The sequence below is a fragment of the Monodon monoceros genome, unplaced genomic scaffold, assembly GCF_005190385.1.
Source record: "Monodon monoceros isolate NGI ecotype Baffin Bay Population unplaced genomic scaffold, NGI_Narwhal_1 Super_Scaffold_5, whole genome shotgun sequence".
NCBI classification, from domain to species: Eukaryota; Metazoa; Chordata; class Mammalia; order Artiodactyla; family Monodontidae; genus Monodon; species Monodon monoceros.
Window position 1 is genome coordinate 50,035,312 of NW_021703782.1, and position 24,137 is coordinate 50,059,448.

The 24,137-nt window shown below is 38.8% G+C and overlaps 1 protein-coding gene and 1 non-coding gene across 9 annotated transcripts in view; both read left to right on the forward strand.

The window, feature by feature from the left end:
* Window positions 1-24,137, forward strand: part of NFIB (nuclear factor I B) — a 230,037-nt gene that overhangs the window by 71,050 nt on the left and 134,850 nt on the right. The window lies entirely within an intron of this gene.
* Window positions 6,427-6,536, forward strand: LOC114884901. Its single transcript, XR_003790962.1, has one exon. It is a non-coding gene; the product is annotated as a U6 spliceosomal RNA (small nuclear RNA).

A 24,137-nucleotide genomic window follows, 5' to 3' on the forward strand; every position in this document is an offset into this window, starting at 1 on the left:
TTGATGATCTGGAATTATTCAAAAGCTCTGCCTGGAATGGTTAAATGGAAGGTTACTTCTGAATACATTTGCTCCTCACTTGCCTAAAATATATTTGGTGCCTGAGTGTATTCTTACCATATGCCTTCTTTCTCAGCTGCTGTGATTCAGAAAGACCCTTTGGAATTACTGTGAGAGTAGGGAAGAAACCCTGGATTACCAAAAATTAAGACAGCCCAGCTCAACTTGATATGCAAATTAGCTTTGAGGATGCAGTGTAGTTGGTCCTGGCTTCCTAACCTTAGAACTGCATCTTACACAGTCACTTGCCAGTGCTACCACATTGTGATACTTAGAGCCTGTATAGCTAGAGAGGTTGTCTGCTTTCTGTGTTTCTGTGGAGTAATTTTGAGTAGATGAACTGAGGCGTGGGAGAGATTGCCAAATGAGGTAGTGATGATGGCTAAAGAGACTTGGACTTAGGGAGTGCTTTCTGGCAGAAGTTCAGCTCAGACAGTATCGTGTTTTTGACCATGGTACTTTAGACACTCTGCCAAGTGTTTGTAACGAGATAGGGCTGTTACTATACTTTGCTTTTAACTTTACTTTTGCATACAGTACGCCATTCTTGTTTTATAAACTGTGTCGCATACTTTTTGTACCTCTATAAACAAGTGAAGCTGTTGAGTTTTTGGATAAAGTTTGAAGCAGTCTTGTGTTGCTTCCTCTTTGCTTTATGCTCCAAGTTGAGAGCTGAATAGTGAGATCTTTTTTCACACCATTTATAATGCGATGCACATTTTGAAGGCAATTTAAATTCTTTTGGCTCCCCAGCCATATGCTTCAAAATGGAAGCATTATACATGTATGGATAGGGGAGTAGGTAGGAAATTGGAGTGTAAAGATATATGGCTGGCTATGTAGTAGGGTAATACTATCCAGAGAGAGAGAGAGAGAGAGAGAAGGGAGGGGGGGCATGTTTCACTCTCTAGGAATTTTTCCAAACTTTAGGCCCAATTTTGCTGAAGCAAATAATATTACACAAGAAGTTTAAAATGTTTCCACAGGCTATACAAGAACCTTATCCATGTAATATATATGTCTAATGAGATTTTGGAACTTTACCGGTGTATTATTTGAGAAATTGGCAATATAGTCAAGAGAAATGAACTTTAAGGTATAATTTTTAATGGAAGGGCAAAAACTAATATAAGCTAAAACTATAGTCCTGTTTCATGATTACATTTTTCCTTTTTTTCTTTTTTTGGGGGGATTTTATTTTTCTCCATTCTCACCTTTGCCCCTCAATTTTTCTCAGTTTATTTCCACATTGGAAAAGTGAAGTGTAATATTCTCCTTAACACAGAAACCCTTTCACTCTGTCTCTCTGGAGACTCTTTTTATTGTTTTCATAATCCATTCTGCCTGAGTAGAAAACACCAGATTTCTCCAATGTTATGAAAATAATTTTTACTTTGCTTAGATGGAAATATCCTGTTTCTGAACTTTCTCGGTATAATCATGTAAGTTTCTTGTGGTTACGTCACATTGATCACAAGGATATTGTTATAAATTAATTTGGCTGATCTGTGGATTGATATGCTTATAATATATTTATGTTAGACCAGGGGCCCCTTTCTCATTCTCATTTAAACCTTGCTTCCTCATCTTATTTTCTTTCCCTTTTCCATCATAGATCATAAGTGACTTCTAATATTAGATCAGATACAGTACATAGTTCCTTCTATAACTTTCATCAGAAATGGGAGTGCTGTGTCAATCCAGGTGTTACTATAATATACCTTTTCCTGAAGAAAATAGCCTGTAGGTTAAGTACACCTCTGAAGCTTTTTTTATTTAGAATAATATTCCTAAAATACACACACACACACACACACACACACACACACACACACTGTTTTCTCCTTTGCTTACTTTACACTTACAATTTATATATTGTTTTCTTTGCGACTGTTCTATAAAAAATAGTTTTCAAAGTTAAATTACTGTTCTAACATTTTGAAAGTAAAATACCACAAATCTTTTGGGTTAAATCATGGGGAATCATTTTGTTCTTTACAACAGATTTCTTAATTTTCATTTCTTAGATCCCTATGTCACGGGATACATTATTGGCCACTTTTATAGAATACAAATTTCTTTTAAACTTCATGGTCTAACATAACAGCCTTTAAATAATTACCATGTGGTGTACTTTCACCATCAGTTGACTTTATGTTGTTTAGGAAACACATGGGAGAGCTGGGAATTAGGAAACAAAAGAGAGAGAGAAAGAAAAAAACAAGAAGGACCTGAATTTCGGTCATTCATTCATTTATTTTTGAGAAGGGGTGGAAAAGCCCACAGATTCGTATCTCAGTAGGGTGAAGTTGTGTTACTGTTTATCTGTACCTTTTTCCCCCTGTGGCAAGAGACGTGAAGAATAGACACTCACTCCCAAAGACACCAAGTTCCAAAGCACTGACTCATGAGCCCACAATGAAATCCTAGGATGCAGCCATTTCCTACCTTTGTTTGGAAATGAACTGATTTGGACCAGGCGGATGTAAGCCCTCAGCTGCAGAGCTTTACAGAAGGAAATGCTTTGGGTCTCTCTTAGGTACTGGATGCTGTTGAGCCACTTCTTTGTATTTGATGGGATCAGCCAGCGTGAAAATGTTTCCTAGCATGTAAAAAATTCAGACCGGGGCCATTCTGTGTGTTTGTGCTTATATAGTCTCCACCTGATGGCAGAGAGAAGCATCCCCCTCCTTTTCATGCAGTGCATTTTAATTACGAGTTTATGTATCAAACTCATCACCCTGGTTCTTTCTTTCTAGCTTAGTCTCACTTGTTTGCAGTCTCCCCATCTCATGGTGACTTCCTGGGGCTGTAAGCCCTGGCCCCTGCCTCCCTCTCCTGCCCAGGTCACACTCCCCCTGCTCTCTTAGCATCCGCAGCGCTGGCCTTCTCGCCACTCCTCCAGCACTTTGCTCTCCCTGTTCTTGCTGCTGGGTAAGCCTTTCTCCCCAGATCATTGCAGGGCTTGTCCCCTCACCTCATTCAGAGGTATGCTCAGAGAGGCCTTCTCCCACCACTCCATCCATTGCTCCCTCCTCCGAGCCTCTTTTCCCTTACTCTGCTTGACTGTTCACCCTATAGCTCCCTGGCATATTTTATATTCACCTGTTTCCTGGTTTACTGCTTCTCACCCCCACCAGCTGTTAGCCTCATGTGGGTTGGAACTTCGATCATTTAGCACTCTTTTGCCTGGGCCTAGAACATAATAGAACATAGGTATAGTACCTAGCACAATGCAGAACCTGGCAGGTTCACAATAATGCCTGTTGAATAAACAACGTAGACCTGATAGAGATGGCGCTTACCTCTTCTACTGGGCCGTTTGACAAGTTATATAGCTTCTGGGTGCCTTGGCTTTCCCATTGGATGAGTGGCGACAACATTTTGCATACCTCAGAGGCATCATGGGAAGTTGAAGAATGGTAAGTGAGCTTTAATCATGAGGAATAAAAGATCAAACATGAATTTTCTTTTATGAAACGGAGCTCTGAAATAATGAAAAGGGTCTGTGCCCGATGGGCAGGGATATATCTTAGATACTCAGGATTTTCCGTGTATGTGCTGTTCCTGGACACTTTTTCGGTGATATTGCTTGTAATGAGCCTCTGAGGATAGACGAGGAGAGAGCTAAGGATAAGCTTAAGGATAAACTTAAATTTGAAGGATAATTTGGCGGCTGTAGTAAAGCAAGCGAATGAGATAAATGAAAGAAGTTGGCTCTAAAGAGAGCATTTGAAATTCTAGCTTATTGTCATATTTACCACCTTCAATTCTCAGACCTGATAGTTTTCAGTCAGTAGCCTTTCTGGGATTTTCTGAAGTGTGATTTTACCTTGAATGTATCAGAGCTGGAAATAATTGTTTATGTTTATGCAGTTCATAATTTTGCAGTTTAGTTTGTGTGGGTTAGTGGCCCTACTGTTCAACTGGATGGCAAATCTGTGCTAGGAGGATACCATATGTACAAGTATTTTCTTAAATAATGTTGGCGTTTGCCACTGGTGTTAGGGGAAGAAGGGAAAAAAATGAGAGTAATTCTGGAAGCCCTCCAGTAAGGGGTTAGGAAAGAACTTAGGGACAAATGCTCCTACTTGGAACACAACACCAAATAGTGGTTTTTTTGTGTTGTTTTTTTTTTTTTTAAGAGAAGCCAAAATTAAACACAGTAGAGTTTACTGTTTGCTAATCAGCATGTGTTTACTTTCTCTTCCAAAACTGAAGTTGCCAACCAATACATTTCCTACCCAGTGCTTGAATCTGTCCAAATAAACATGGGAAGTAGTAAAACAATGACACCACATGAAAAATATATCCTCATTCATTAAATAGAATCCAAAAAATTCTCTGGAATTTAATTCTAGCGATGAAGTGAGAATTGTTTGGTCTACTAAGAGAGGATAGTGACTTCCTGCCTCGGTTAATCCAGCCGAGAAGAATGCGTTTTTAAGTTTCCATACAACTCTTCATACATTGGCCTAAACCTGGAGAAACATAAATGGACTATTTCATGTAAATCCCTCACCCACATTCCCAGAGGATGAGGGCATTTTGGGTATAACATAGTTTTATGATAATTACGAGCATAAGCAGCTTGTAGAATTCAAATAATCAATTTTAATTTCTGTCTCCAACACTAACGATTGCTGACAAGGAAGTTCTCAAGATGAAATTATGGAGTCTTCCTCTGGAGACTGCAAACATAAGGAAAAAGAGAAGTTGTAAAGAGATGGTTTTATTTTGTGGTCAGTCAGTTTTGGAAAATAAATTCAAAAGCAGTAGCTACAATCAACAGTACAGAGAACCTTACATTCATAAGGATACCACTTTACTTTAGCTGTTAGTGAGCAGTCCCATGTAGAATTGTTACCTATAATGTATACGTATATCTTTGTGAAGAAGCTTTGTTATAGGGATGCAAGATGGAGGTAGAGTGATTACTACGGTGTTACTTTTACGGTTTAAATTTGCGTTTAAAAAATACCCAGTGTAGTCTTCATACTAGAGGCCAGACACCCACGGAGCTGACTCCTGTCTTCTATCAAAACCTGCTTTGGGGAAATTAGTCATTTACTCTTTAATTTGAGTTTAAATAAATGCATTGAGCTTTCAGTAGTAATTACATTGAAAACTCTATGAGTATTGTAGAGTTAAGTAGTTCAAGTTCAAGCCTTGGGGAGAAGTGGTGCAGTCTAGTAGGGACAGGCGTTCTTTTTGACAGAACCCTTCCTGCAGAGGTGACTGATTCTTTCTCCTTGGGCAAATAAAGCCAGCCCCTTGATCTTTACTATCAGGCAGGTCCCAGTGATGCTTCCGGTGAGCCGCAAAACAAAAGGTAGTCGGTTCTTTGAAGGTGATTTAGCACCTAATTGTTATTCAACATTATATTTTAAGTCATTCTAGCTATTGCAGTACAACAGTGCTTTTTTTTTTTCATAAGAAATTAATTATCTGAACAAATTTACTTCTTGGATTTAGTTTGGTAAGTGGCATGTAACCAAATAATAGTTTTGAGTAAAACTGACATCACAGCACATGAAAACCCAGAGGGGTCTTTTAGGATGAGATAGCATATGTCAAAGTCATCAACTAACAGCTGTATAAATATTGGTTGTTGCCCTTGTTATCTAATCTAATCATTTACAGATAAGGAACCTGAGGCCTTTGGCACTAAAAGAATCACCTAGGCTAGGTAAGGAGCAGTCCAGAAGAACTGAGTTCCTAAATACAGAACGCATTCTACTCCATCAGGCTGCCTCCCAAGGTTTAAATGGTATCCCGTGAACACCAGATCTTTTTTTTTTTTTTAACTTTTCCGAGCTTGAATGTAAAGAAATAAAATGTAGAGACTTAGTGATTATTTCCTAAAGAACTAGTGTCAACAGCCGCTTTCAACGTTCAACACATACCTTAGTATATATCAGTCAAGCTGTATAGGAAAGTTATTTGTTCTGTGTCACTTTTCATCTGACAATCATATATATTGATATGCACATAGATTTACATACCTATATACTTCCTGGTGTTAGAGAATGAATATATTGTACATGGGAGCATTCTGTGTATCCTTTAAATTGAAGAAGAAAGTGGAAAGATTTTAGAATAGTCATAGAGTTCATTTGGCCAGCCACTCAGTAGTAGTATGGATAGTGGAAATGCAAAGATGAAGAAGACTGACACAGTTCTTGGCTTTATGGAAATTAGTACCTCAAGTAACTGTAGGGTATGGATATAGGGAGACAGTCAATCAAGTTTGATGAAAGTATGGGGAAAGTTATGGTGTTGAAATATAGAATCTTACGGGGACAAAAAAGAGACAGACGCATACACCAGATCAGTGAAGGTGGCCAGAATAAAAGTTAACCAGGGGTGCTTGCTTCGGCAGCACATATACTAAAAAAATAGGAACGATACAGAGAGGATTAGCATTGCCCCTGCGCAAGGATGGCATGCAAATTCGTAAAGCATTCCACATTTTTATATGACCCAGCAATCCCACTACTGCGCGTATACCCTGAGAAAACCATAATTCAAAAAGAGTCATGTACCAAAATGTTCATTGCAGCACTATTTACAGTAGCCAGGACGTGGAAGCAGCCTAAATGTCCATCGACAGATGAACGGATAAAGAAGATGTGGCACATATATACAATGGAATATTACTCAGCCATAAAAAGAAAGGAAATTGAGTTATTTGTAGTGAGGTGGATGGACCTAGAGACTGTCGTACAGAGTGAAGTAAGTCAGAAAGAGAAAATCAAATACTGTATGCTAACACATATATATGGAATTAAAAAAAATGGTTCTGAAGAACCTAGGGGCAGGACAGGAATAAAGACACAGACGTAGACAATGGACTTGAGGACACGGGGAGGGGGAAGGGTAAGCTGGGATGAAGTGAGAGAGTGGCATGGACATACATACACTACCAAACGTAAAATAGATAGCTAGTGGGAAGCAGCTGCATAGCACAGGGAGATCAGCTCGGTGCTTTGTGACCACCTAGAGGGGTGGGATAGGGAGGGCGGGAGGGAGATGCGAGAGGGAAGGGATATGGGGATATATGTATATGTATAGCTGATTCATTCTGTTATAAAGCAGAAACTAACACACCATTGTAAAGGAATTATACTCCAATAAAGATGTTAAAAAAAGAAAAAAAACAAAAGTTAACCAGGGGAAGGGCAGTGATATTCCAGGAAGAGGAAACAGCATGTATGAAGACTCAGAGAGAGCTCAGGATTGGAAAGAAGGTCAGTAAAGGTAAAGCTTCAATAGGCAAATCTGCAAAAACATTGTTTTAGGAATTCCTCAAAAGAATCAGTCTGCCAGTCTTCCTTATAAGTTTTCATTGGAGGCTCTTACACTATACGTGAAGTTGTTTTTTCTGACATAGTATTTGTTCTTTATATTGATTTTCAAGCATCTAACATTCTCCGTAATGTCCTATTTGAGTAAAATTATCATTATCATCTATAGACATATATTTCTTAAGCTCCTACCAGTTGTGAAGGCCTGCATACTAAGACTGCCGCATCTGAACCCCGATTATAGTAAAGGATTTAAAGTTGAAAATATTAGATTGTTCTTGGTCTGTTCAGAGAGACCAAGTGTACATCCTTGAAGCTACTTTTTTCCCTACAATTCTTTGTTTCGGTGATTTCACCTCATTATTCCTATTCTAATTCCCTTTCTTAAAATTCTAATTCAGTTTCTTAAAAATGTATTTTGGAATATTTAAGACATACAAAAATAGAAATGTTTCAACAAACTCTTGCATGCATCACCCAGTTTAAGAAATAACATTTTGTTTAAATTTATTTGAATAAGATTTAAAATAATTAAATAAAAAATTTAAATGAATGTATGAGTAAAGAAACAAAAATTTAAAAATAGATTAATAATATCCCTGCATGCCTCTTCTCCCCAGTCTCATTCCTTCTTATCCTGCTACATCAAGCGGTAGCTTCTCTCTTACATGTTGCAGTTAATGGGTTCTTGTTCCCAGTACTTTTATTGCATGTACTTTTCTGGCACGTGCATTTTGTAATGTTTCTGATGCTGAGAACTCTAATCTCTCTGCCATCCAATCTAGAGAGTAATCCTCTGACATTTTACTGCAGGATGATTTCTCCTAGGTTTGACAGTGAGTCAGTGAGTCAAAAGACTCCAGGCTCCAGTGCTGTGTTTCCAAGGGTTACGGAAGTTCTCTAAGCATCTTTCCTTGACGTATAACATAATAAAAAAGCATTGCCCTTGACTTTTGTTTTGGTAATTATAATCAATAGATGCTTTAGATATGTAAGAAGATGTATACATTTCAGAACAATTTTCCTTTTGAGTATTGGAATGAGTGTTAATGATGACGAGAGTGTCCTGTGCTCATTATTTCGGATCAAAATTGATGGACTCTAATTAAACTGAAATATTTCAGCTCACAGTACTAGTTAATTCTGCCTTGTATATAGGCTCACTTTGCAATATATGCAGTTTGCAAACAGATATTAAAGAATAACAGCAAAAGAGCTGAATGCTGAACCTTTAACCTCTTTATGGTAAATTGTTAAATGTTTTTCATGAAAATTTTGGGGATCACTTTCTGAGAAATCCCTCCACATCTAGAAATTTCAGTTTCCAGTTACCCATGAAGGAATGGAAATGATTTACTTATTATTTGCATTTGGAAAGAGTATTTTAAAGCTATATTTGAGTGGATATCACAATTTCAACATGGTTTACTATCTTTAGGGTTAAACCACATGTGTATAAAGGATCTTTTGAAGAGCAGTAGTAATACAGTTAGTTTAGGAAATGCCACAACTTCAGCTTCCTGTTCTTTGCCTTGGCTTTCTTAAAAAGTGAAGACTTTCTGCTCTGTCCTGTCAAGAGCAAATGCAGAAGGAAGGAACCAGAGGCAGGCCTGCCCCCTTGACCTGTCCTGCTGGGCGTGTCGGTTTGCTAGATGAGACCTGGCAGCCCTGGGCTCTGTGTCCGGGGACCCTGCAAGTAGGTGGGGGCATTCCTGACTTCTGTGATCATAGCTCCCTGTAGGTGCAGAAGACGCCACAGCGGCCAATGAATCCATCTAAATATTTAAGTAAAGTAGGACGAATAGTTCAACTCATCTTAGGAACTTGTCAAAATTTAGGATTCTATGAATCATTTACGAGACATAGGAGTATAAGGAGTCTGTTAAATTTCTAATTTGAAAATTTCTAAGGTGATGTCCATCTTAGAAAAGAATATAATACTAAGACTTGATCCCTAGCCCTCTAAGACGTTCAATGGACCTCTGGGCTTCCTTCCTTTCACCTGCTAACCTTTGTCTTCCAGTCTTCCTTTTCTCAATTCCCATTATATGGAGTAAATGTGGTGGCTTTTATTTCTTCCTTGCCTTTCCCTGAGCGGGTGAGTGGTGCCAACAGCTGAGTGCCTTCTTCAAAGAGCATCTAGGACCACTGTGCATTTTGTGTGTTTGGTGGTGGGCAGGCCAGGCACGCACAGAGTTAAGCCCACGGCCGCCCTGTGTTAACTGAGCATTTCTCAGTGTAGCCAGGTCATAATCCCTAAGCAGATGCTTTAGGGGTCTTGTTATTGTCCAGAAGTGCCTCTTGTATGAGAAAAATGCAGCCATGCAGAAATGGCACACACACTGTTGACTCGCCCACCATGGCTTAAGGTTTTTCCTTTATAACATCCATGAACCCGTTTCATCTCTACCTAGCCAGAGAGAGTGTTGGCGCCTTCCCTATTGCTACACCTTTAACTCGTTAAAAATAAAAAATTAAACAACAACAACAATAAACTAGAATCACATCATAATGTTCCCTACTGATAAGAGGTTCTGGTTTTCCTTGCGTTCTTTTCGGTTTGTCGTTGTTGGCCCAGACCTTGCCCCTTTCTCAGGTCTTTCAGCCGCATCGTGGCCTTTCAAAAGTTTTAAGTCCTGTAATACTATATTTTGTGAAGAAGGGAAAAAAATGAGATTTTTTTCTCCTTGCTTTTGTTAACCCATTCTTGTTTTAGGCTCCAACAAAAAGGGTTTTTGTTAACTGGAGCTTAAAATCGGCCAGCTTGCAAAGTATTCTCCCTTTTTATGCAGGGAGGATTAGCTTGGCATGTTATGCAGTTCCCTTGTATGAGCCATTCACGTGTCCTGTCAGAAGGTGTATAATTACTCACTTCACCATCAGCAATCATTCTTAAGTTAAAACCTGTTTTAAACCTCTCATTAATATAAATCATACCGGGAAGGTAGAAAATACACCTTCAAAAAGAACGAAGTGTTAGGGAGCTAATCTGTTCTTTTCATAATAGACCCAGAGTAAATAATTTTTACTTAGCGCTTTTCTCTCTTTGCAATCAAAATAGTTTGTGATAAAAGATCGGGTACCAGGGGTTGCATAAATGTGCAGTGTTTTATTCAGACAGGATTGGGCTTCCTGCTTGGTGCCAGCTTCGTTTTCTCTCTGTCACCCTTGAACAGTGAAGTGTGTAATCCTCCATTCTTTTAAAGTCAGCCCCCTGACAGAATTTCCTCTCTCTCCCTCTCTCTGTCTCTCTTTCTCTGCCCTTCTCTCTCTCTCCCCCCTCCCTCTCTCTCTTGCCCTCTCCCTCTCGCCTTCTCCCTCTCCCTCTCTCTCTCTCTCTCTCTCTCTCACACAGACACACACACACACACACATACACACACACACACACACAGACACAGAGAGATTCAGGAGTACAATGTTTTCATTTTTCAGGTTTTTCTTTCAATGAACTCTCCCAGCATGCTTGGCTAGCTAGCAAGCAGTCTGAACGTATAAACAATGCCTCAAAGGATGATTTTTCTTCATGGAAGAGCCTTAGGCCAAGGACTCAAATATCCATGGTCTATTTATTCATTAGCAATGTGTTCTAGTACAGGTATGGTAGCTCTAAAGGCATAGCTCGAGTTACTCATCTTCCTAACATACAGAGGCTGCTTCTGCTCTTCCTCCATGCCTCCCACACCAGAGTCTCCCTGCCACTGCATCAGACCTGTTGTGGTTGTGCAACATTCAGTCCAAGTTGGGGCCTCAAGATGAGGGAGTTAGGCAGTCCCTGAAAAAATGTCTTGAATTCTTATACATCCTGAAAGGCCCAGCCAGATCTGGCATTTGCCCACCTCTCCAAATTCATTTCTTGCTTTTCTCCCTAGCGCTTCTGACTCATCATCTTGACAGTCTCCTTTTTCTTCTTTAAATTTGCCAAAGAGCCCTATTCTTTTCTACCTAAGGGACTTCACTTCTACTAATCCCATGTGTCCCAGTTAATTTTTACTCATTCGTCAGGGTCTAAATTTAAGCCAATGTGCTTTCTTTTTTCCACATTTTTTCAATTCAGTGCCAACGATGTACCAGAAGTTATTCTAGGTCCTTGAGATTCAGGGTTGCTTTGAACAGATGACATCCCTGCTCTCATGGGGCTTATATCCTAGGAAAGGCCTTCAACATAGAAGTCTTCTTGGACATTCCAATCCATGTGGGCCCCCTTGAAGTTGTGTTTCCATAAAACTCTATGAGTCTTCATTGCATTTTCTTCACTCTGAAGGAATAAAGGAATGGCTGTCTCCCTGTCCCCAAACATCTTCCAATTATAGTCTTCCTGAATTCTTTTACATCACTCTTACACTGTCTGAAACATTACACTAATTAGAAATTCGTTGGGATTGACAGACTTTTTCTTAAAAAATAAGTGTCAATTACCAAAAGCAATTGTTTTAAATTCATATCATCTGCTTTTCTTTTAGCACCTGGTGGACATTAGTGGCTGCAGGAACGAGGACAAGGTTAGGTCGAGAGGTGATGCTTTTAGTGCCTGGAATAGTGGGAAGTCCAAGGTAGCTGGCATGGGGCACAGTGCCTGGGAGGATGGGTGTCAGGGAGATGGGAGTGCCCACAGGGAGAGAAGAGGGTTTGGAAGTGAAGGTGGGCTTTCTTTAGGAATTTAAATAGAGAAAGCTACGGCCCCCCTTTTCTTTTTTGTCCCTTGGGAAAGAAGGAAAGGAACTAAAATTAGTTAATCTTTTACGTGCCGAGGACTTTACCTATCTTATTTCTTTTTTGTTTTTCTAAAATTTCTTTTAAGGCATTATTTTATCTCCAGTTAATATTTAAAGATCAGGTCTCTTTAATTCCAGAATTAGAACATGTAAAACTGACCCTCTGTAGCCTCTGGGTACTCAATTAATGTCTGTTGAATGAATGAATTCACTGTATAAAGACTTATTCTCCACTTTGGCATGAGTCTTCAAGCCAGCTTCCCTAGACTCAGATTTCATGTTGGTACTATTGGTATCATAGCTGAAGTGCATTCAGAGTTGAGTTGGGCTTTGTGGGCTGGTATGAAAACCTAGTCACCTTGTATGATATTGTTTTGATAGGAGATTTCAATGTGAGGTCCAGACCACTGACTCGCCTATGAGCTTTTGGAGCTCTGTTCCTTAGTAAGTTGGGGGTTACCCATATGTGAATACAGAGGTGATATGAAATTAAATCTTACGTATTCTGTTTTCCTGTGATACTTAGGATACTTCTAATTGAGTTTAAGTGGTTCTCTCTCTTTCTTTTTTTTTTTCTCATAAATCTCCCCAAAACCTTTTTATAAGCAGGTAGTATACCTAATAATGTTAGTAATAAAAGTTATCATCTAAAAAAATTTAAAAGAAGTCAAAGGAAAAAGGAATTTCTAAGATCCCCCAAATATAAGATCTTTTGACATGTCCCTGTTTCATACTGAGTCACCAGGAACATGACATTAAGCTGATTTTGATTTGGGTTCAAGTGAGAGAGAAACCACGTTAGTGATGAATTCTAATAAGATTAAAATACAGTCACAGAGAGAGACCCCAGATGGACTGAGAGAGGCAAACCATGAGGTCCTTTCTTATGTAATGGTAAAGGCTGGCCAGAAAGGAAGCTTTTTCACTGGAATATTTGCAAAACTGCATACACCAATTTACAAGCAGTTTGAATTTATATGTAATTGACATATTTCAAAAACATTAAATGTTGGGATTGACATATATACACTAGTATGTATAAAATAGATAACTGATAAGAACCTGCTGTATCAAAAAAAATAAATCAAATAAAATTCGAGAAAAAAAGAAGACATTAAGTGAAGAGCGACATGTTTGCTATTTTGACCACTAAATTTGAGTGTGTAGTGGGAGTAGGTGGGCTTTAGTACATGGGCTCAAGTAGAAGATTATTTGGTTGAGATGTGGGAAGCACTAGTAAGAAAAATAAGGTTCATATCGAGTCCAGTGCCTTTGATGTGTATTTTTCTATTCCTATATAATAACTTTTAAAGTCAGCTTCAACACAGTATATTTTTACAGTTATTTCTACTGTTCCTATAACAATTTTTAAAAAGATACATAGAAATGCAAAGTTGGATGAGAAATCTGATTAGAGTAAATGAGTGATTCAAAATGAGTTAAAAATGAAATTTTGTCTTTAAAAGGTATTATGTTAAAGTACACTTGGAAAGAGAAATTATGTAAAATTAAATTCATAGATATAGATTCTTCCAAAGTACCAAGAGACGTGGTAGTTCAGGGGATGGAACACAGGCTCTGGAAACCTGGGAGGCTCTTCTCTGCATCTCACCAGCAGCATTAACTCGAGCAAATTACTTAATCTCTTGAGGCCTCTCTTGTTCCTCACCCTGTAAGATAGGGCTGATAATAATAGTATCCACCTTGACAGTCTGTACTGAGAAAGCCAACTTTTGTGAGGCTTCTTATAAAGGCCTATTTATCAATGACCACTCACACAGTGACTGTCCTCATCAACAATTATGTAGCAGTAGAGGAAATAGATATTTTAAAAAAATTATTACAAGTAAGTCACAACGTATTGTTATTATCTTCCTGTTTTCATGACAGGATTCCTATTACTTAGGTTCGGGAAAATATCCAATTCATGAAAATCCAAAGCAGCTCTGCTTTTGTTCTGTAGTACCTGTTATAATACATTTCAAGTTTAAAGAGGGACATTTCAGAACAATGTTCATTGATTTAAAAAATTCATCAATTTTTTGTTCATTCAATAAACAGTTTCTGAGTACCTAGTAGTATTTTATGTCTTACATTAACCTCTAGGAATAAAAAGCAAAGGCTCTTTCCACAGTCATCCACAGGGATGTCACAGTCTAAGAGTAAAGTTTTACCAAGGAACTGGTAATACACTAGACAGTGGTAAGTGGCAGAAAGCTTTGAACTGAAAAATAAGGTTTTAAAATTGTAGTATTTTGGGGGCATCCTTAGGAAGGATTCTACACACACACACAGACACAAACACACCTTGAGTTTATAAGTTAGAAAGCCATTTGAAATGTAAACAAAAAAGTCATTTAAAAATTTTAGTCCATAGCAAAGACCGAATTATCTGAATAACTCTAATTGTTCATTTCTAAGGTGTCCTTGGCTGTATTAATCTAATGTTTATTTTTTAAATGTGATTAGCAATTATCTGGAATACTTTTAAAAATATATGCTTCAGTTAATAAAGGTCATGTTAAATTTTTTTTTGTTTTTTGTTGTTTTAGACTCATAGTCTTATATATTCATTGCTGTTCTTGAGGGTGTTTTTACTGAATAGATTTTAATGAAAAATATTCTTTAAATATTGCTTATTGGCTTACTGGATGAGAGATGATTCATCTCTCAATGAATTAATATTTTCAGTTTTGTTACAAAGCCAAATTGTCATCATTAAATGATTTTATAAAAAAATAACATGTTCTTTAAAATGTAGGGTACATACCTTCTCAATTAATTATTTTGTCAATGTTTATTGAACAATGAGAGCCAATTTAAGATTACAGTAATTGAATCTTCTGAACGAGTGTTAAAAAATTTACCGGATCAATGTTCTAAGTCGTTATTTTAATCAATTTTGTTGAAATGAGATCCATTCAAAAGGAAATAACACATATTTCACCACAATGACCAAATATTATGTACAACCAATGTAAAAGAAAAATTCATTAGAAACAATTATATTGGCCTGGACCTTTAAATATTTTGTTCTGTGTTTCCAAGTACTTTTTGGATCTTTTTGTAGAGAATGACAGCAACTTTGGGAGTGAATCCTGGGAGTTTGGTAGAACTAGATCTGCTTCTAAGCTTAATGCCTGCCTGTTAAGCTGGAAAACATTATTATTTTTTTATATTAGACTTTAATATCATAAACAATGACAGGCTTTTCATGTTGTTTTCATAAAACAAAATTTGCTTATAAACCCAAAGCCATAAAACCACAAATACCCCAGAAACAATCCATCACTTTGTTCCATCCCGAGTTCACTTTATGGCTTTCAAATACATAAAGTGCCCTGTACTTGAGGGAGAATATAGTGTAAGGATGAATCCAGTACCAGATAATCACTGGCCTCTCAAGGACAGCATTTATATTTATTTATTTTCTCATAGCATTCCTTAGGATTTAAATCCTTGGATATCCAAATCACATGCATTCAAGTAAACAAAGCTACAGGTCATATTTAAAAAATGCTTTCAGAGGAAAATTTATACAATTCAAAAACTGCTTAATGTCCTTGAAGGGAAGAAACTATATACCTACATTAGTGGTGAAGAAAATATGAAACTGGAAAATATATAATTCTGGAAAAGAACAAGACAGGGTAGATGATTAAACTGAGATCATATAAAGCTTGATTTTTGTTCAGGACACTTTCCATTTCAATTATTCTCTTTGGTTCTTAGCTGTTTATTTTTAGTGGTGAGATCATAGTTTTCCATGATTAGGGAAATAGGGTCTCCATACGGAACTATGCTGTGGAGTCCAGAAAATAACCGTGGTATCAGTGGAACAGAGGTCTCAGCAAATGCTGGTGTAGTTTCACCCCCAATCCCAGTATTAAGAAATAATTAACATACATCACTGTATAAGTTTAAGGCGTACAGCATGATGGTTTGATGTATATTGTGAAATGATTACCACAACAGCTTTAGCTAACATCTATTTTCTCATATAAATAAAAAAAGGAAAAAAAAATTTTTCCTTGTATTAAGCACTCCTAGGATTTACTCTCAACGACTTCCCTATATATCATACAGCTGTGTTAGCTATAGTTATCATGTTGTACATTACGTCCCTAGTACTTATCTATCTTGTAACTGGAAGTTTGTACCTTTTGACCACCAGCCTCCAGTTCCCTCTCTGCCCACCTTCTGCCTCTGGCAATCACAAGTTTGATTTCTTTTTCTGTGAGTTTGTTTGTTTGTTTAGATCCTGCATGTAAGTGAGATCATACAACATTTGTCCTTCTCTATCTGACATATTTCACTTAGCATAATGCCTTCAGGGTCTATCCATGCTGTCACAAATGGTAGGATTTCTTCTTTTTTATGACTGAATTATAGATAGATAGATAGATAGATAGATAGATAGATAGATAGATAGATAGATGGATCTCACAACTTTTTAATCCATTCACCTGTTGATGAACACTTAGATTGTTTCTATGTCTTGGCTATTGTAATTAATGTTGCAATGAACGTGAGTGCAGATATCTTCAGAGTTAGTGTTTTTGTTATCTTTGGATGTATTCCCTTTTCTCCACATCCATGTCAGCATTTGTTATCTCTTGTCTTTTTGATGATGGCCATTCTAACAGGCAGGAGGTGATATCTCATTGTGGTTTTAATTTGCATTTTCCTAATGACTAGTGATGTTGAGTATCTTTTTATGTACCTGTTGGCCTTTCATACATCTTCTTTGAAGAAATGTCTATTCAGTTTCTTTGCCCATTTTTAATTATATATATTTTTTGCTACTGAATTGTATGAGTTCTTTATATGTTTTGGATATTAACCCCTTATCAAATAAATGGTTTTCACTTTGTTGATCGTTTCTTTTGCTGTACAGCTTTTTAGTTTGATGTAGTCCCACTTATTTATTTTTGATTTTGTTGCTTGTGCTTTAGATGTCATATCCAGAAAATCATTATCAAGGCCCATATCAAGGAGCTTTGTTTCTATATATTCTTCTAGGAGTTTCATGGTTTCAGGCCTTACATTTAAGTCTTTAATTCAATTTGAGTTAATTTTGGGGAGTAGTATAAAATATGGGACCAGTTTCATTTTTTTGCATGTTAAGAGCTAATTATCTCAGCACTACTTATATTTAAAAAATATTTTATTGATGTATAATTGATTTACAATGTTATGTTAGTTTCTGCTCTACAGAGAAGTGATTCAGTTATACATATGTGTACATCCCTTTTTATATCCTTTTCCATTATAGTTTATCACAGGATATTGAATATATTGGGTTGACCAAAAAATTTGTTTGGGTTTTACAAACTTTTTGGCCAACCCAATAGTTCCCTGTGCTATACAGTAGGACCTTGTTGTTTATTCATTCTATGCATAATCATTTGCCTCTGTTAATCCCAATCTCCCAATCAATCCCTCCCCCACCACCCCTCAGTACCACTTACTGAAGGGACTGTCTTTTTTCTATTGTGTATGCTTGGCTTTCTTGTCAAATATTAGTTGACCATATATGCTTGGGGTTCTTTCTACATTCTCGATTCTGTTCCATTGGTCTGTTTGTCTCTTTTTACGCCAGTATCCTCCTGTTTTGATGACTACGGTTGTACAGTATAGCTTGAAATCAAGGAGTGTGATGCTTCCTGCTTTGTTCTTCTTTCTCAGGATTCTTTTGCTATTTAGGGTCTTTTGTGGTTCCTTATAAATTTTAGGAGTGTTTCTGCTACTTCTGTAAAAAATGCATTTGGAAGGTTGCATTAATCCTCTCGATCAGCGGTCCCCAACCTTTTTGGCATCAGGGACTGGTTTTGTAGAAGACAATTTTTCCATGGGAGGGGGGAGGGGATGGTTCAGGTGGTAATGAGAGCAATGGGGAGCGGCAGATGAAGCTTCACTCGCTCACCTGCCACTCCCCTCCTGCTGTGCGGCCTGGTTCCTAACAGGCCGCAGACTGGTACCGGTCCATGGCCCGGGGGTTGGGGACCCCGCTCTAGATGATTTTGGTAGTATTGACATTTTAACCATATTAGTTTTTCCTGTCCATGAACACAAGATACCTTTCCGTTTATTTGTATCTGCTTTGATTCCTTTCATCAATGTCTTATAGTTTTCAGAGTAGAGATCTTTCAACTCCTTAGTTAAATTTATTCCTAAGTATTTTATTGTTTTTGATGCCATTGTAAATGGGATTGATTTCTTTAGTTCTTTTTCAGAAAATTCATTATTAGTGTATAGAAATGCTACTGATTTTGCATGTTGATTTTGTATCCTGCAACTTTACTGAATTCATTGGTTGGATCTAAGTTTTTTATTGTTGTTGTTGTTATTGTTGACTTTTTAGGATTTTTTATATATAAAACCATTTTTTATATATAAAATCTACAAATAGAGACAATTTTACCTCTTTTTTTCCGATTTTGATACCTTGTTTTTTCTTGCCTGATTACTCTAGCTAGGACTTCTAGTACTATGTTGAATAGGTGTGGTGAGAGTGGGCATCCTTGTCTTATTCCAGCTCTTGGAGGAAAAACTTTTAACCTTTCACCAATGAGTATGATATTAGCTGTGGGCTTGTCATATATGGCCTTTATTATGTTGAGATATGTTCCTGCTATGCCTAATTTGTTCAGAACTTTTATCATAAATGGATGTTGAATTTTGTCAAATACTTTTTCTGTATTTATTGAGATGAGCATATAATTCTTTCATTTTATTAATTTGATATATCATATTGATTTATTTGCATATGTTGAACCACCCTTTCATCTCAAGGATAAATCTTACTTGAACATAGTGAATGATGCTTTTAATGTGCTGCTGAATTTGGTTTGCTAGTTTATTTAGAATTTTTGCATCTATATTCATCAGGGATATTGGCCTATAGTTTTATTTCCTAGTAGCATCCTTTTCTTGTTTTAGTATTGGGATAATGCTGGCCTCATAAAAGGAGTTTGAGAGTGTTCCCTCCTCTTCAGTTTTTTGGAAGAGTTTGAGAAGGACTGTTGTTCATTCTTCTCTAAGTATTTGGTAAAAGTCACCAGTGAAGCCATCTGGTCCTGGCCTTTTCTTCATTGGGAGATTTTTTGATTGCTGATTCAATCTCCTTGGACTATTCAGATTTACTATTTTTTCCTTGATTCAGTCATGGTAAGCTTTATGTTTCTAATAATTATTCATTTCTTCTAGGTTGTCCAATTTGTTGGCATATAGCTGTTCAGTGTGGCATAGCTTTTGTAGCTTAGGACTTAAGCTACAAAAACACAGTCCTAGCTTAGGACTGTTATGCTTGTTGAATATGGCCTTCTGAGTAGGCCAGAAAGATCTTAAAAGTTGTTTATTGTTTAGGGAAATACAATAAGGGATGAGAATGGATTTAAGGAGGGACTCTTTTATTTTATTATGAGCTTATGTCTTTGAGTGTTGTTTAGATTGTTTATGGGTTAGGTGGAAGCCTATTTGCTTGAAGGACAAAATCCCAGAAGATACACAGAATGCCCATCAGTGGCTTCTTGGCCAGCTGGAATGTAGTTGAGGCGCTGATAGGATACAGGGTGGCTGGGAAGGAAGCCACGGCCAGAGCCTGTGAGACCAGGTGGGTTCTTACTGCTTCACTTCTCTATCAATCACAGGCACTGCCATTTCCTTATCAGACGTAGGTGTGGAGGAATTGAGCTAGAACTAATAGGAAGGTTTTTCTGCTTTTGCGTTTCATTGAAATTAGATTGGCTCTAACCTGTTCCTTTAACACAGCTTCCTTCTTTTTTTTCCTTTTTTTTAACCATTGAGGTCAAATGTAATTTTTCAAAATTTTACTTCTTGATTTCTCTCTCCTGTGAATTTGCACAACAGGGAAAGAACTTGAAGTATAAAGGAAGCCAGTGTAATTATTAAATAATGAATGGTTACATTTTCATAGATAAATGTCATAAAATAAAAAATTCTGGAATGCTAATTTTTAACAATGTTCATATCTAAAGTGTGTTTCTTCTGGGAACTGTGGGTGGGAATTGTGCATGCTAAAATTGATGCAAATAGGTTGCAATTGAGAAAAACAATTCAACATATAAGTTTGAACTGGAATCTAATGTAGTCACTTATCAGTAAGTGGAGGGCTTGGTTAAAGTAGATCAGCTCTGAGATCTGCTCTGCTGCTCACAGTATACAGAGTGCAGCCTGGCTTCTGTCAGGATAGACTAAGATTTTTGTCTTCAAGTCCCTGCTCTATGGTTCTGTGATCTGGGCATAGTGCCTAACCTCTCTGAGCCCCTGGTTAGCTGTGTAACTCAGAAGACAGAGCTGCAGGTAACATTCCAGGGGAGCAGCAGAAAGAAGGAATGGATTCATGCTGAGTCCAAAGACTAGGAAAAGTTCTAGGACAGAAAAGCCATTTGATCTGGTCTGCATGGAATGCGGGTTCCTAAACGCAGTGGATAAAGAGAAGGACAGACTTGTCTAGGGGAGTGGCATGGGCAAAGGTACAGTGGTCCAGCTCACTGGGGCTTGAAATGCATGACTTCCTGTCAGGGGAGCTGAACCTGGAGTTTAGGAAATGGCCTTTGAGGACCCCGAACGCCATATGAAGTGACTTTATTCAGTAGGTGTATATGTTTCTTGTGCTGTGTAACAGATTACCACCAATTTAAAGCAACACCCATTTATTTATTTATTTATTTATTTTCTTTCCTTTTTTTTTTTTTTTTTTTTTTTTGAGGTACGCGGGCCTCTCACAGTTGTGGCCTCTCCCGTTGTGGAGCACAGGCTCCGGATGCGCAGGCTCAGCGGCCATGGCTCACGGGCCCAGCTGCTCCGTGGCATGTGGGACCTTCCTGGACCGGGGCACGAACCCATGTCCCCTGCATCGGCAGGCGGACTCTCAACCACTGTGCCACCAGGGAAGCCCAACACCCATTTATTAATATGCAGTTTTGTTGGTCAGAAGTCCAGAGCAGTGTGTACAGTCTCTGTGCTATTATAAGACTGAAATCAAGGAGGCTGCTGGGGCGAGTACTCATCTGGAGGCTCCGGGGAAAAGTCTGTTTTCAGGCTCATTCTTGTTGGCAGAATTTAGCTTCTTGTGGCTGGAGGATTGAGGTCCGCATTTCTTTGCTGGCTCTCAGAGGGCCGTCCCCTGTCCTTACCATGTAGCTCTCTCAATTTTCAAGCCAGCAATGGCACATTAATTCCTTCTCCTTCTTTGAATCTCTCTGACTTACCTTCTGAGATGAGCCAGAGAAAATGCTCTGCTTTTAAAGAGCTCATGTGATTAGATCAGGTTCACCTGGATTACTTCCCTAATTTAAGGTCAACTGTGTCACGTAACATAACCTAATCGTGGGATTAAAATCCATCATATTCACAGTCCCAGGGACTATGCAGAGCATGTAGACCAGGGCGCAGGAAATTTAAGGGACCATCTTAGACTTCTGCCTTCCACAGAACTGCAGGTATCTGAGCAAGAGAGTTATGTGTTCCAAGCAGTATTCTAGAAAGTTGACAATAGTGGAATGTAGAGAGTGTTTTGGAAAAAATGAGAGACTGGAAGCAATTGACACAGGAGGAAGTCTTTGCAATATCAAAGGGCTTTAGTACTGCTTATGTCCTGTTCAGTACTGATTTAGTACAGTTTAGTTTGAGAAGGGCTTCAGGGCATTGGAAATAGGGATCCAAGGATCAAAAGGACTTGACAACTTGCTACCTTCAGCTAGGAGCCAGGATAGTATTCCTTTGTGGTTTTGGAGGGAAAAATAATGGGTGGTGCTAAGGAGATGGTCTCTCTATGCCTCCCGCTCTGAATCATGTACTGGCATTCTGAAATATGTACTGGCACTTCACTTTTAAATTAAATTCATGATTTCCTCTTTATTGTTTAATCCAGAAGCCAGTTTGAGGACTGCTGGACCTTTCTAACACCTTCATTTTATAAATGAGAAAACAGAGGCTCATAGAGGAGAAATGGCATCCCTGCTAGAGTTTCTTAGTTTTGCCAAGTATGTAGTTTAGTTTGAGAAGAAACAACCCATTGGTAAAGAATGAGTAGAGGGGGCTTCCCTGGTGGCGCAGTGGTTGAGAGTCCGCCTGCCGATGCAGGGGATGCGGGTTCGTGCCCCGGTCTGGGAGGATCCCGCATGCCGCGGAGCGGCTGGGCCCGTGAGCCGTGGCCGCTGGGCCTGCGCGTCCGGAGCCTGTGCTCCGAGATGGGAGAGGCCAAAACAGGGAGAGGCCTGTGAACCAAAAAAAAAAAAAAAAAAAAAAAAACAACAAAAAAACAAAACAAAACAAAAAAACAAACAAAAAAAGAATGAGTAGAGGGGTAGAGGGCATAAGAAAGGGCAGCTCATGAGATTCTCTCATGGATTCAAGGGAGACTGGGATTAGCTTGGTTTAGGATTCATTAGGAAAACTTCAGTCGTGTAAACGGGTCTTAGCCTGGCTATTGAAGGAACTAATGGAGAGAAAAATCAGAATTGCCTCCATAAAGGTCTGCAGACAAAGCCAGTTCTGTGCAAAGTTGGGGGATAAAAGATGCTCCAGAGGCAGTGTGGTACAGTGGCATGAGCTTTGAGGTCTTAGGTATTTGAGCTGTGTGATGTTGGGGAAACTGTTTGTCTCCTTGAGTGTCAGTTTTTCCTACTGTATAATGGGGCTAGTAATTTTGCACATATGAATACATAATAACAGTTCTGTGGGTCAAAACCAGTTGAATATCTGAAACCTTATATGTTTCAACCTAATCTATTAATACCCGATAGGGTTGCTGTGAGGCCTGGCTGTGATAATGCATGTTTAGCACAGTACCCAGCATATAATCGGTACTGAATGTATAACACCTGTTTGTAATATTATTCAAGGAAAAGGAGACTTCAGACTTTGGAATTTAGGCAGAGAGGTTAACCTTTCAAGCCAAGAGGAGCCTCTCACTTTGAGATACCAGACAGTAGCCGGGCTGCGAGGGAGAGGATTCTGGATTTCAAGTGAAATGTGAGAATATCAACCAGAGGGTCAGGTCAGGAGGCCAGAAGGACTTCTGATGTGTCAATATTTGTCTTGACCTGGGCATACAAAGTTTAGTAATTTCACTGTGAATTGTAGTTCTAGAGAAGCTCATGGACTTGGGAGGAAGCTAGATGGGCTGTAGATAGGATAAAACCTAGTTCAGAGCAGAAAACCCTCCTTGAGAGGGGCAGAGAGGGCCAGGAAGGAGGGATGGGATGTGTGTTCGTCGGGGGGGCAGCGAGGGAGGAAGAGCAGGGCTAGATCTCATTGGATGAAGAACAGAAGCTCTGGGTGGTGGAAACTCATCTGGACGGGGCTGAGTTTTAGTGACGAGACGGGCCAGAAGTGAGGAATTTACACTTTGTTGAAGGAGGTTTTCTAGAAGGGAAATGAGGGTTCCTTAGGGAAGAGTAAAGAGCTGGGAGAGTGGCCGGAGAAAGGGGAGGAAGCGTGGGGAGGGGTGAAGTTTGTGAGTGTTAAGGACGTGGGGGTGATGGGTACGCAGAGATGTGAGAGCTGTGGGCTGCGATCCACTGGCCAGGACACTGGGTCCAGCATCCAGAGTGACAGCAGGAGGAAACCAGGGTTCCCGGGCAGGGCTCCTGATTTCTTCAGAACTCTAGGTCTGGTAGGAAGGAAGACCCCTTGTGCAGAATAATCCACCTCTTAGCCCTCCCCCTCACCCCCTTACGATATTTGAGAATACTGTCTTTCCCCTACTCCAATTCACAAAACAGAATCAAAGCATCTCTGAGCCTGTGAATCACAAGGGCTTTACGACAGCTTCAGAGAGGTGCCTTGACCTCCTTTATGATGCCTGTACTAATTAGAAAGGACTGTGTTCTTTTTGTGGCGTAAGACTTTGCAGTGGACCTACATGGTCATTATGATCAGTAATAATAAATGATAAAAATTTAGAACAGGTGCCTGATAATCCTTGGCAGAGAGGTGTCATGGGACCTTGCTCCCTGACTTTGCCTTTTCTCCACCTGGAAAGGAGGCTGATGAGCCCATCAGACCCCAGCCTGCTGGGAGGGAG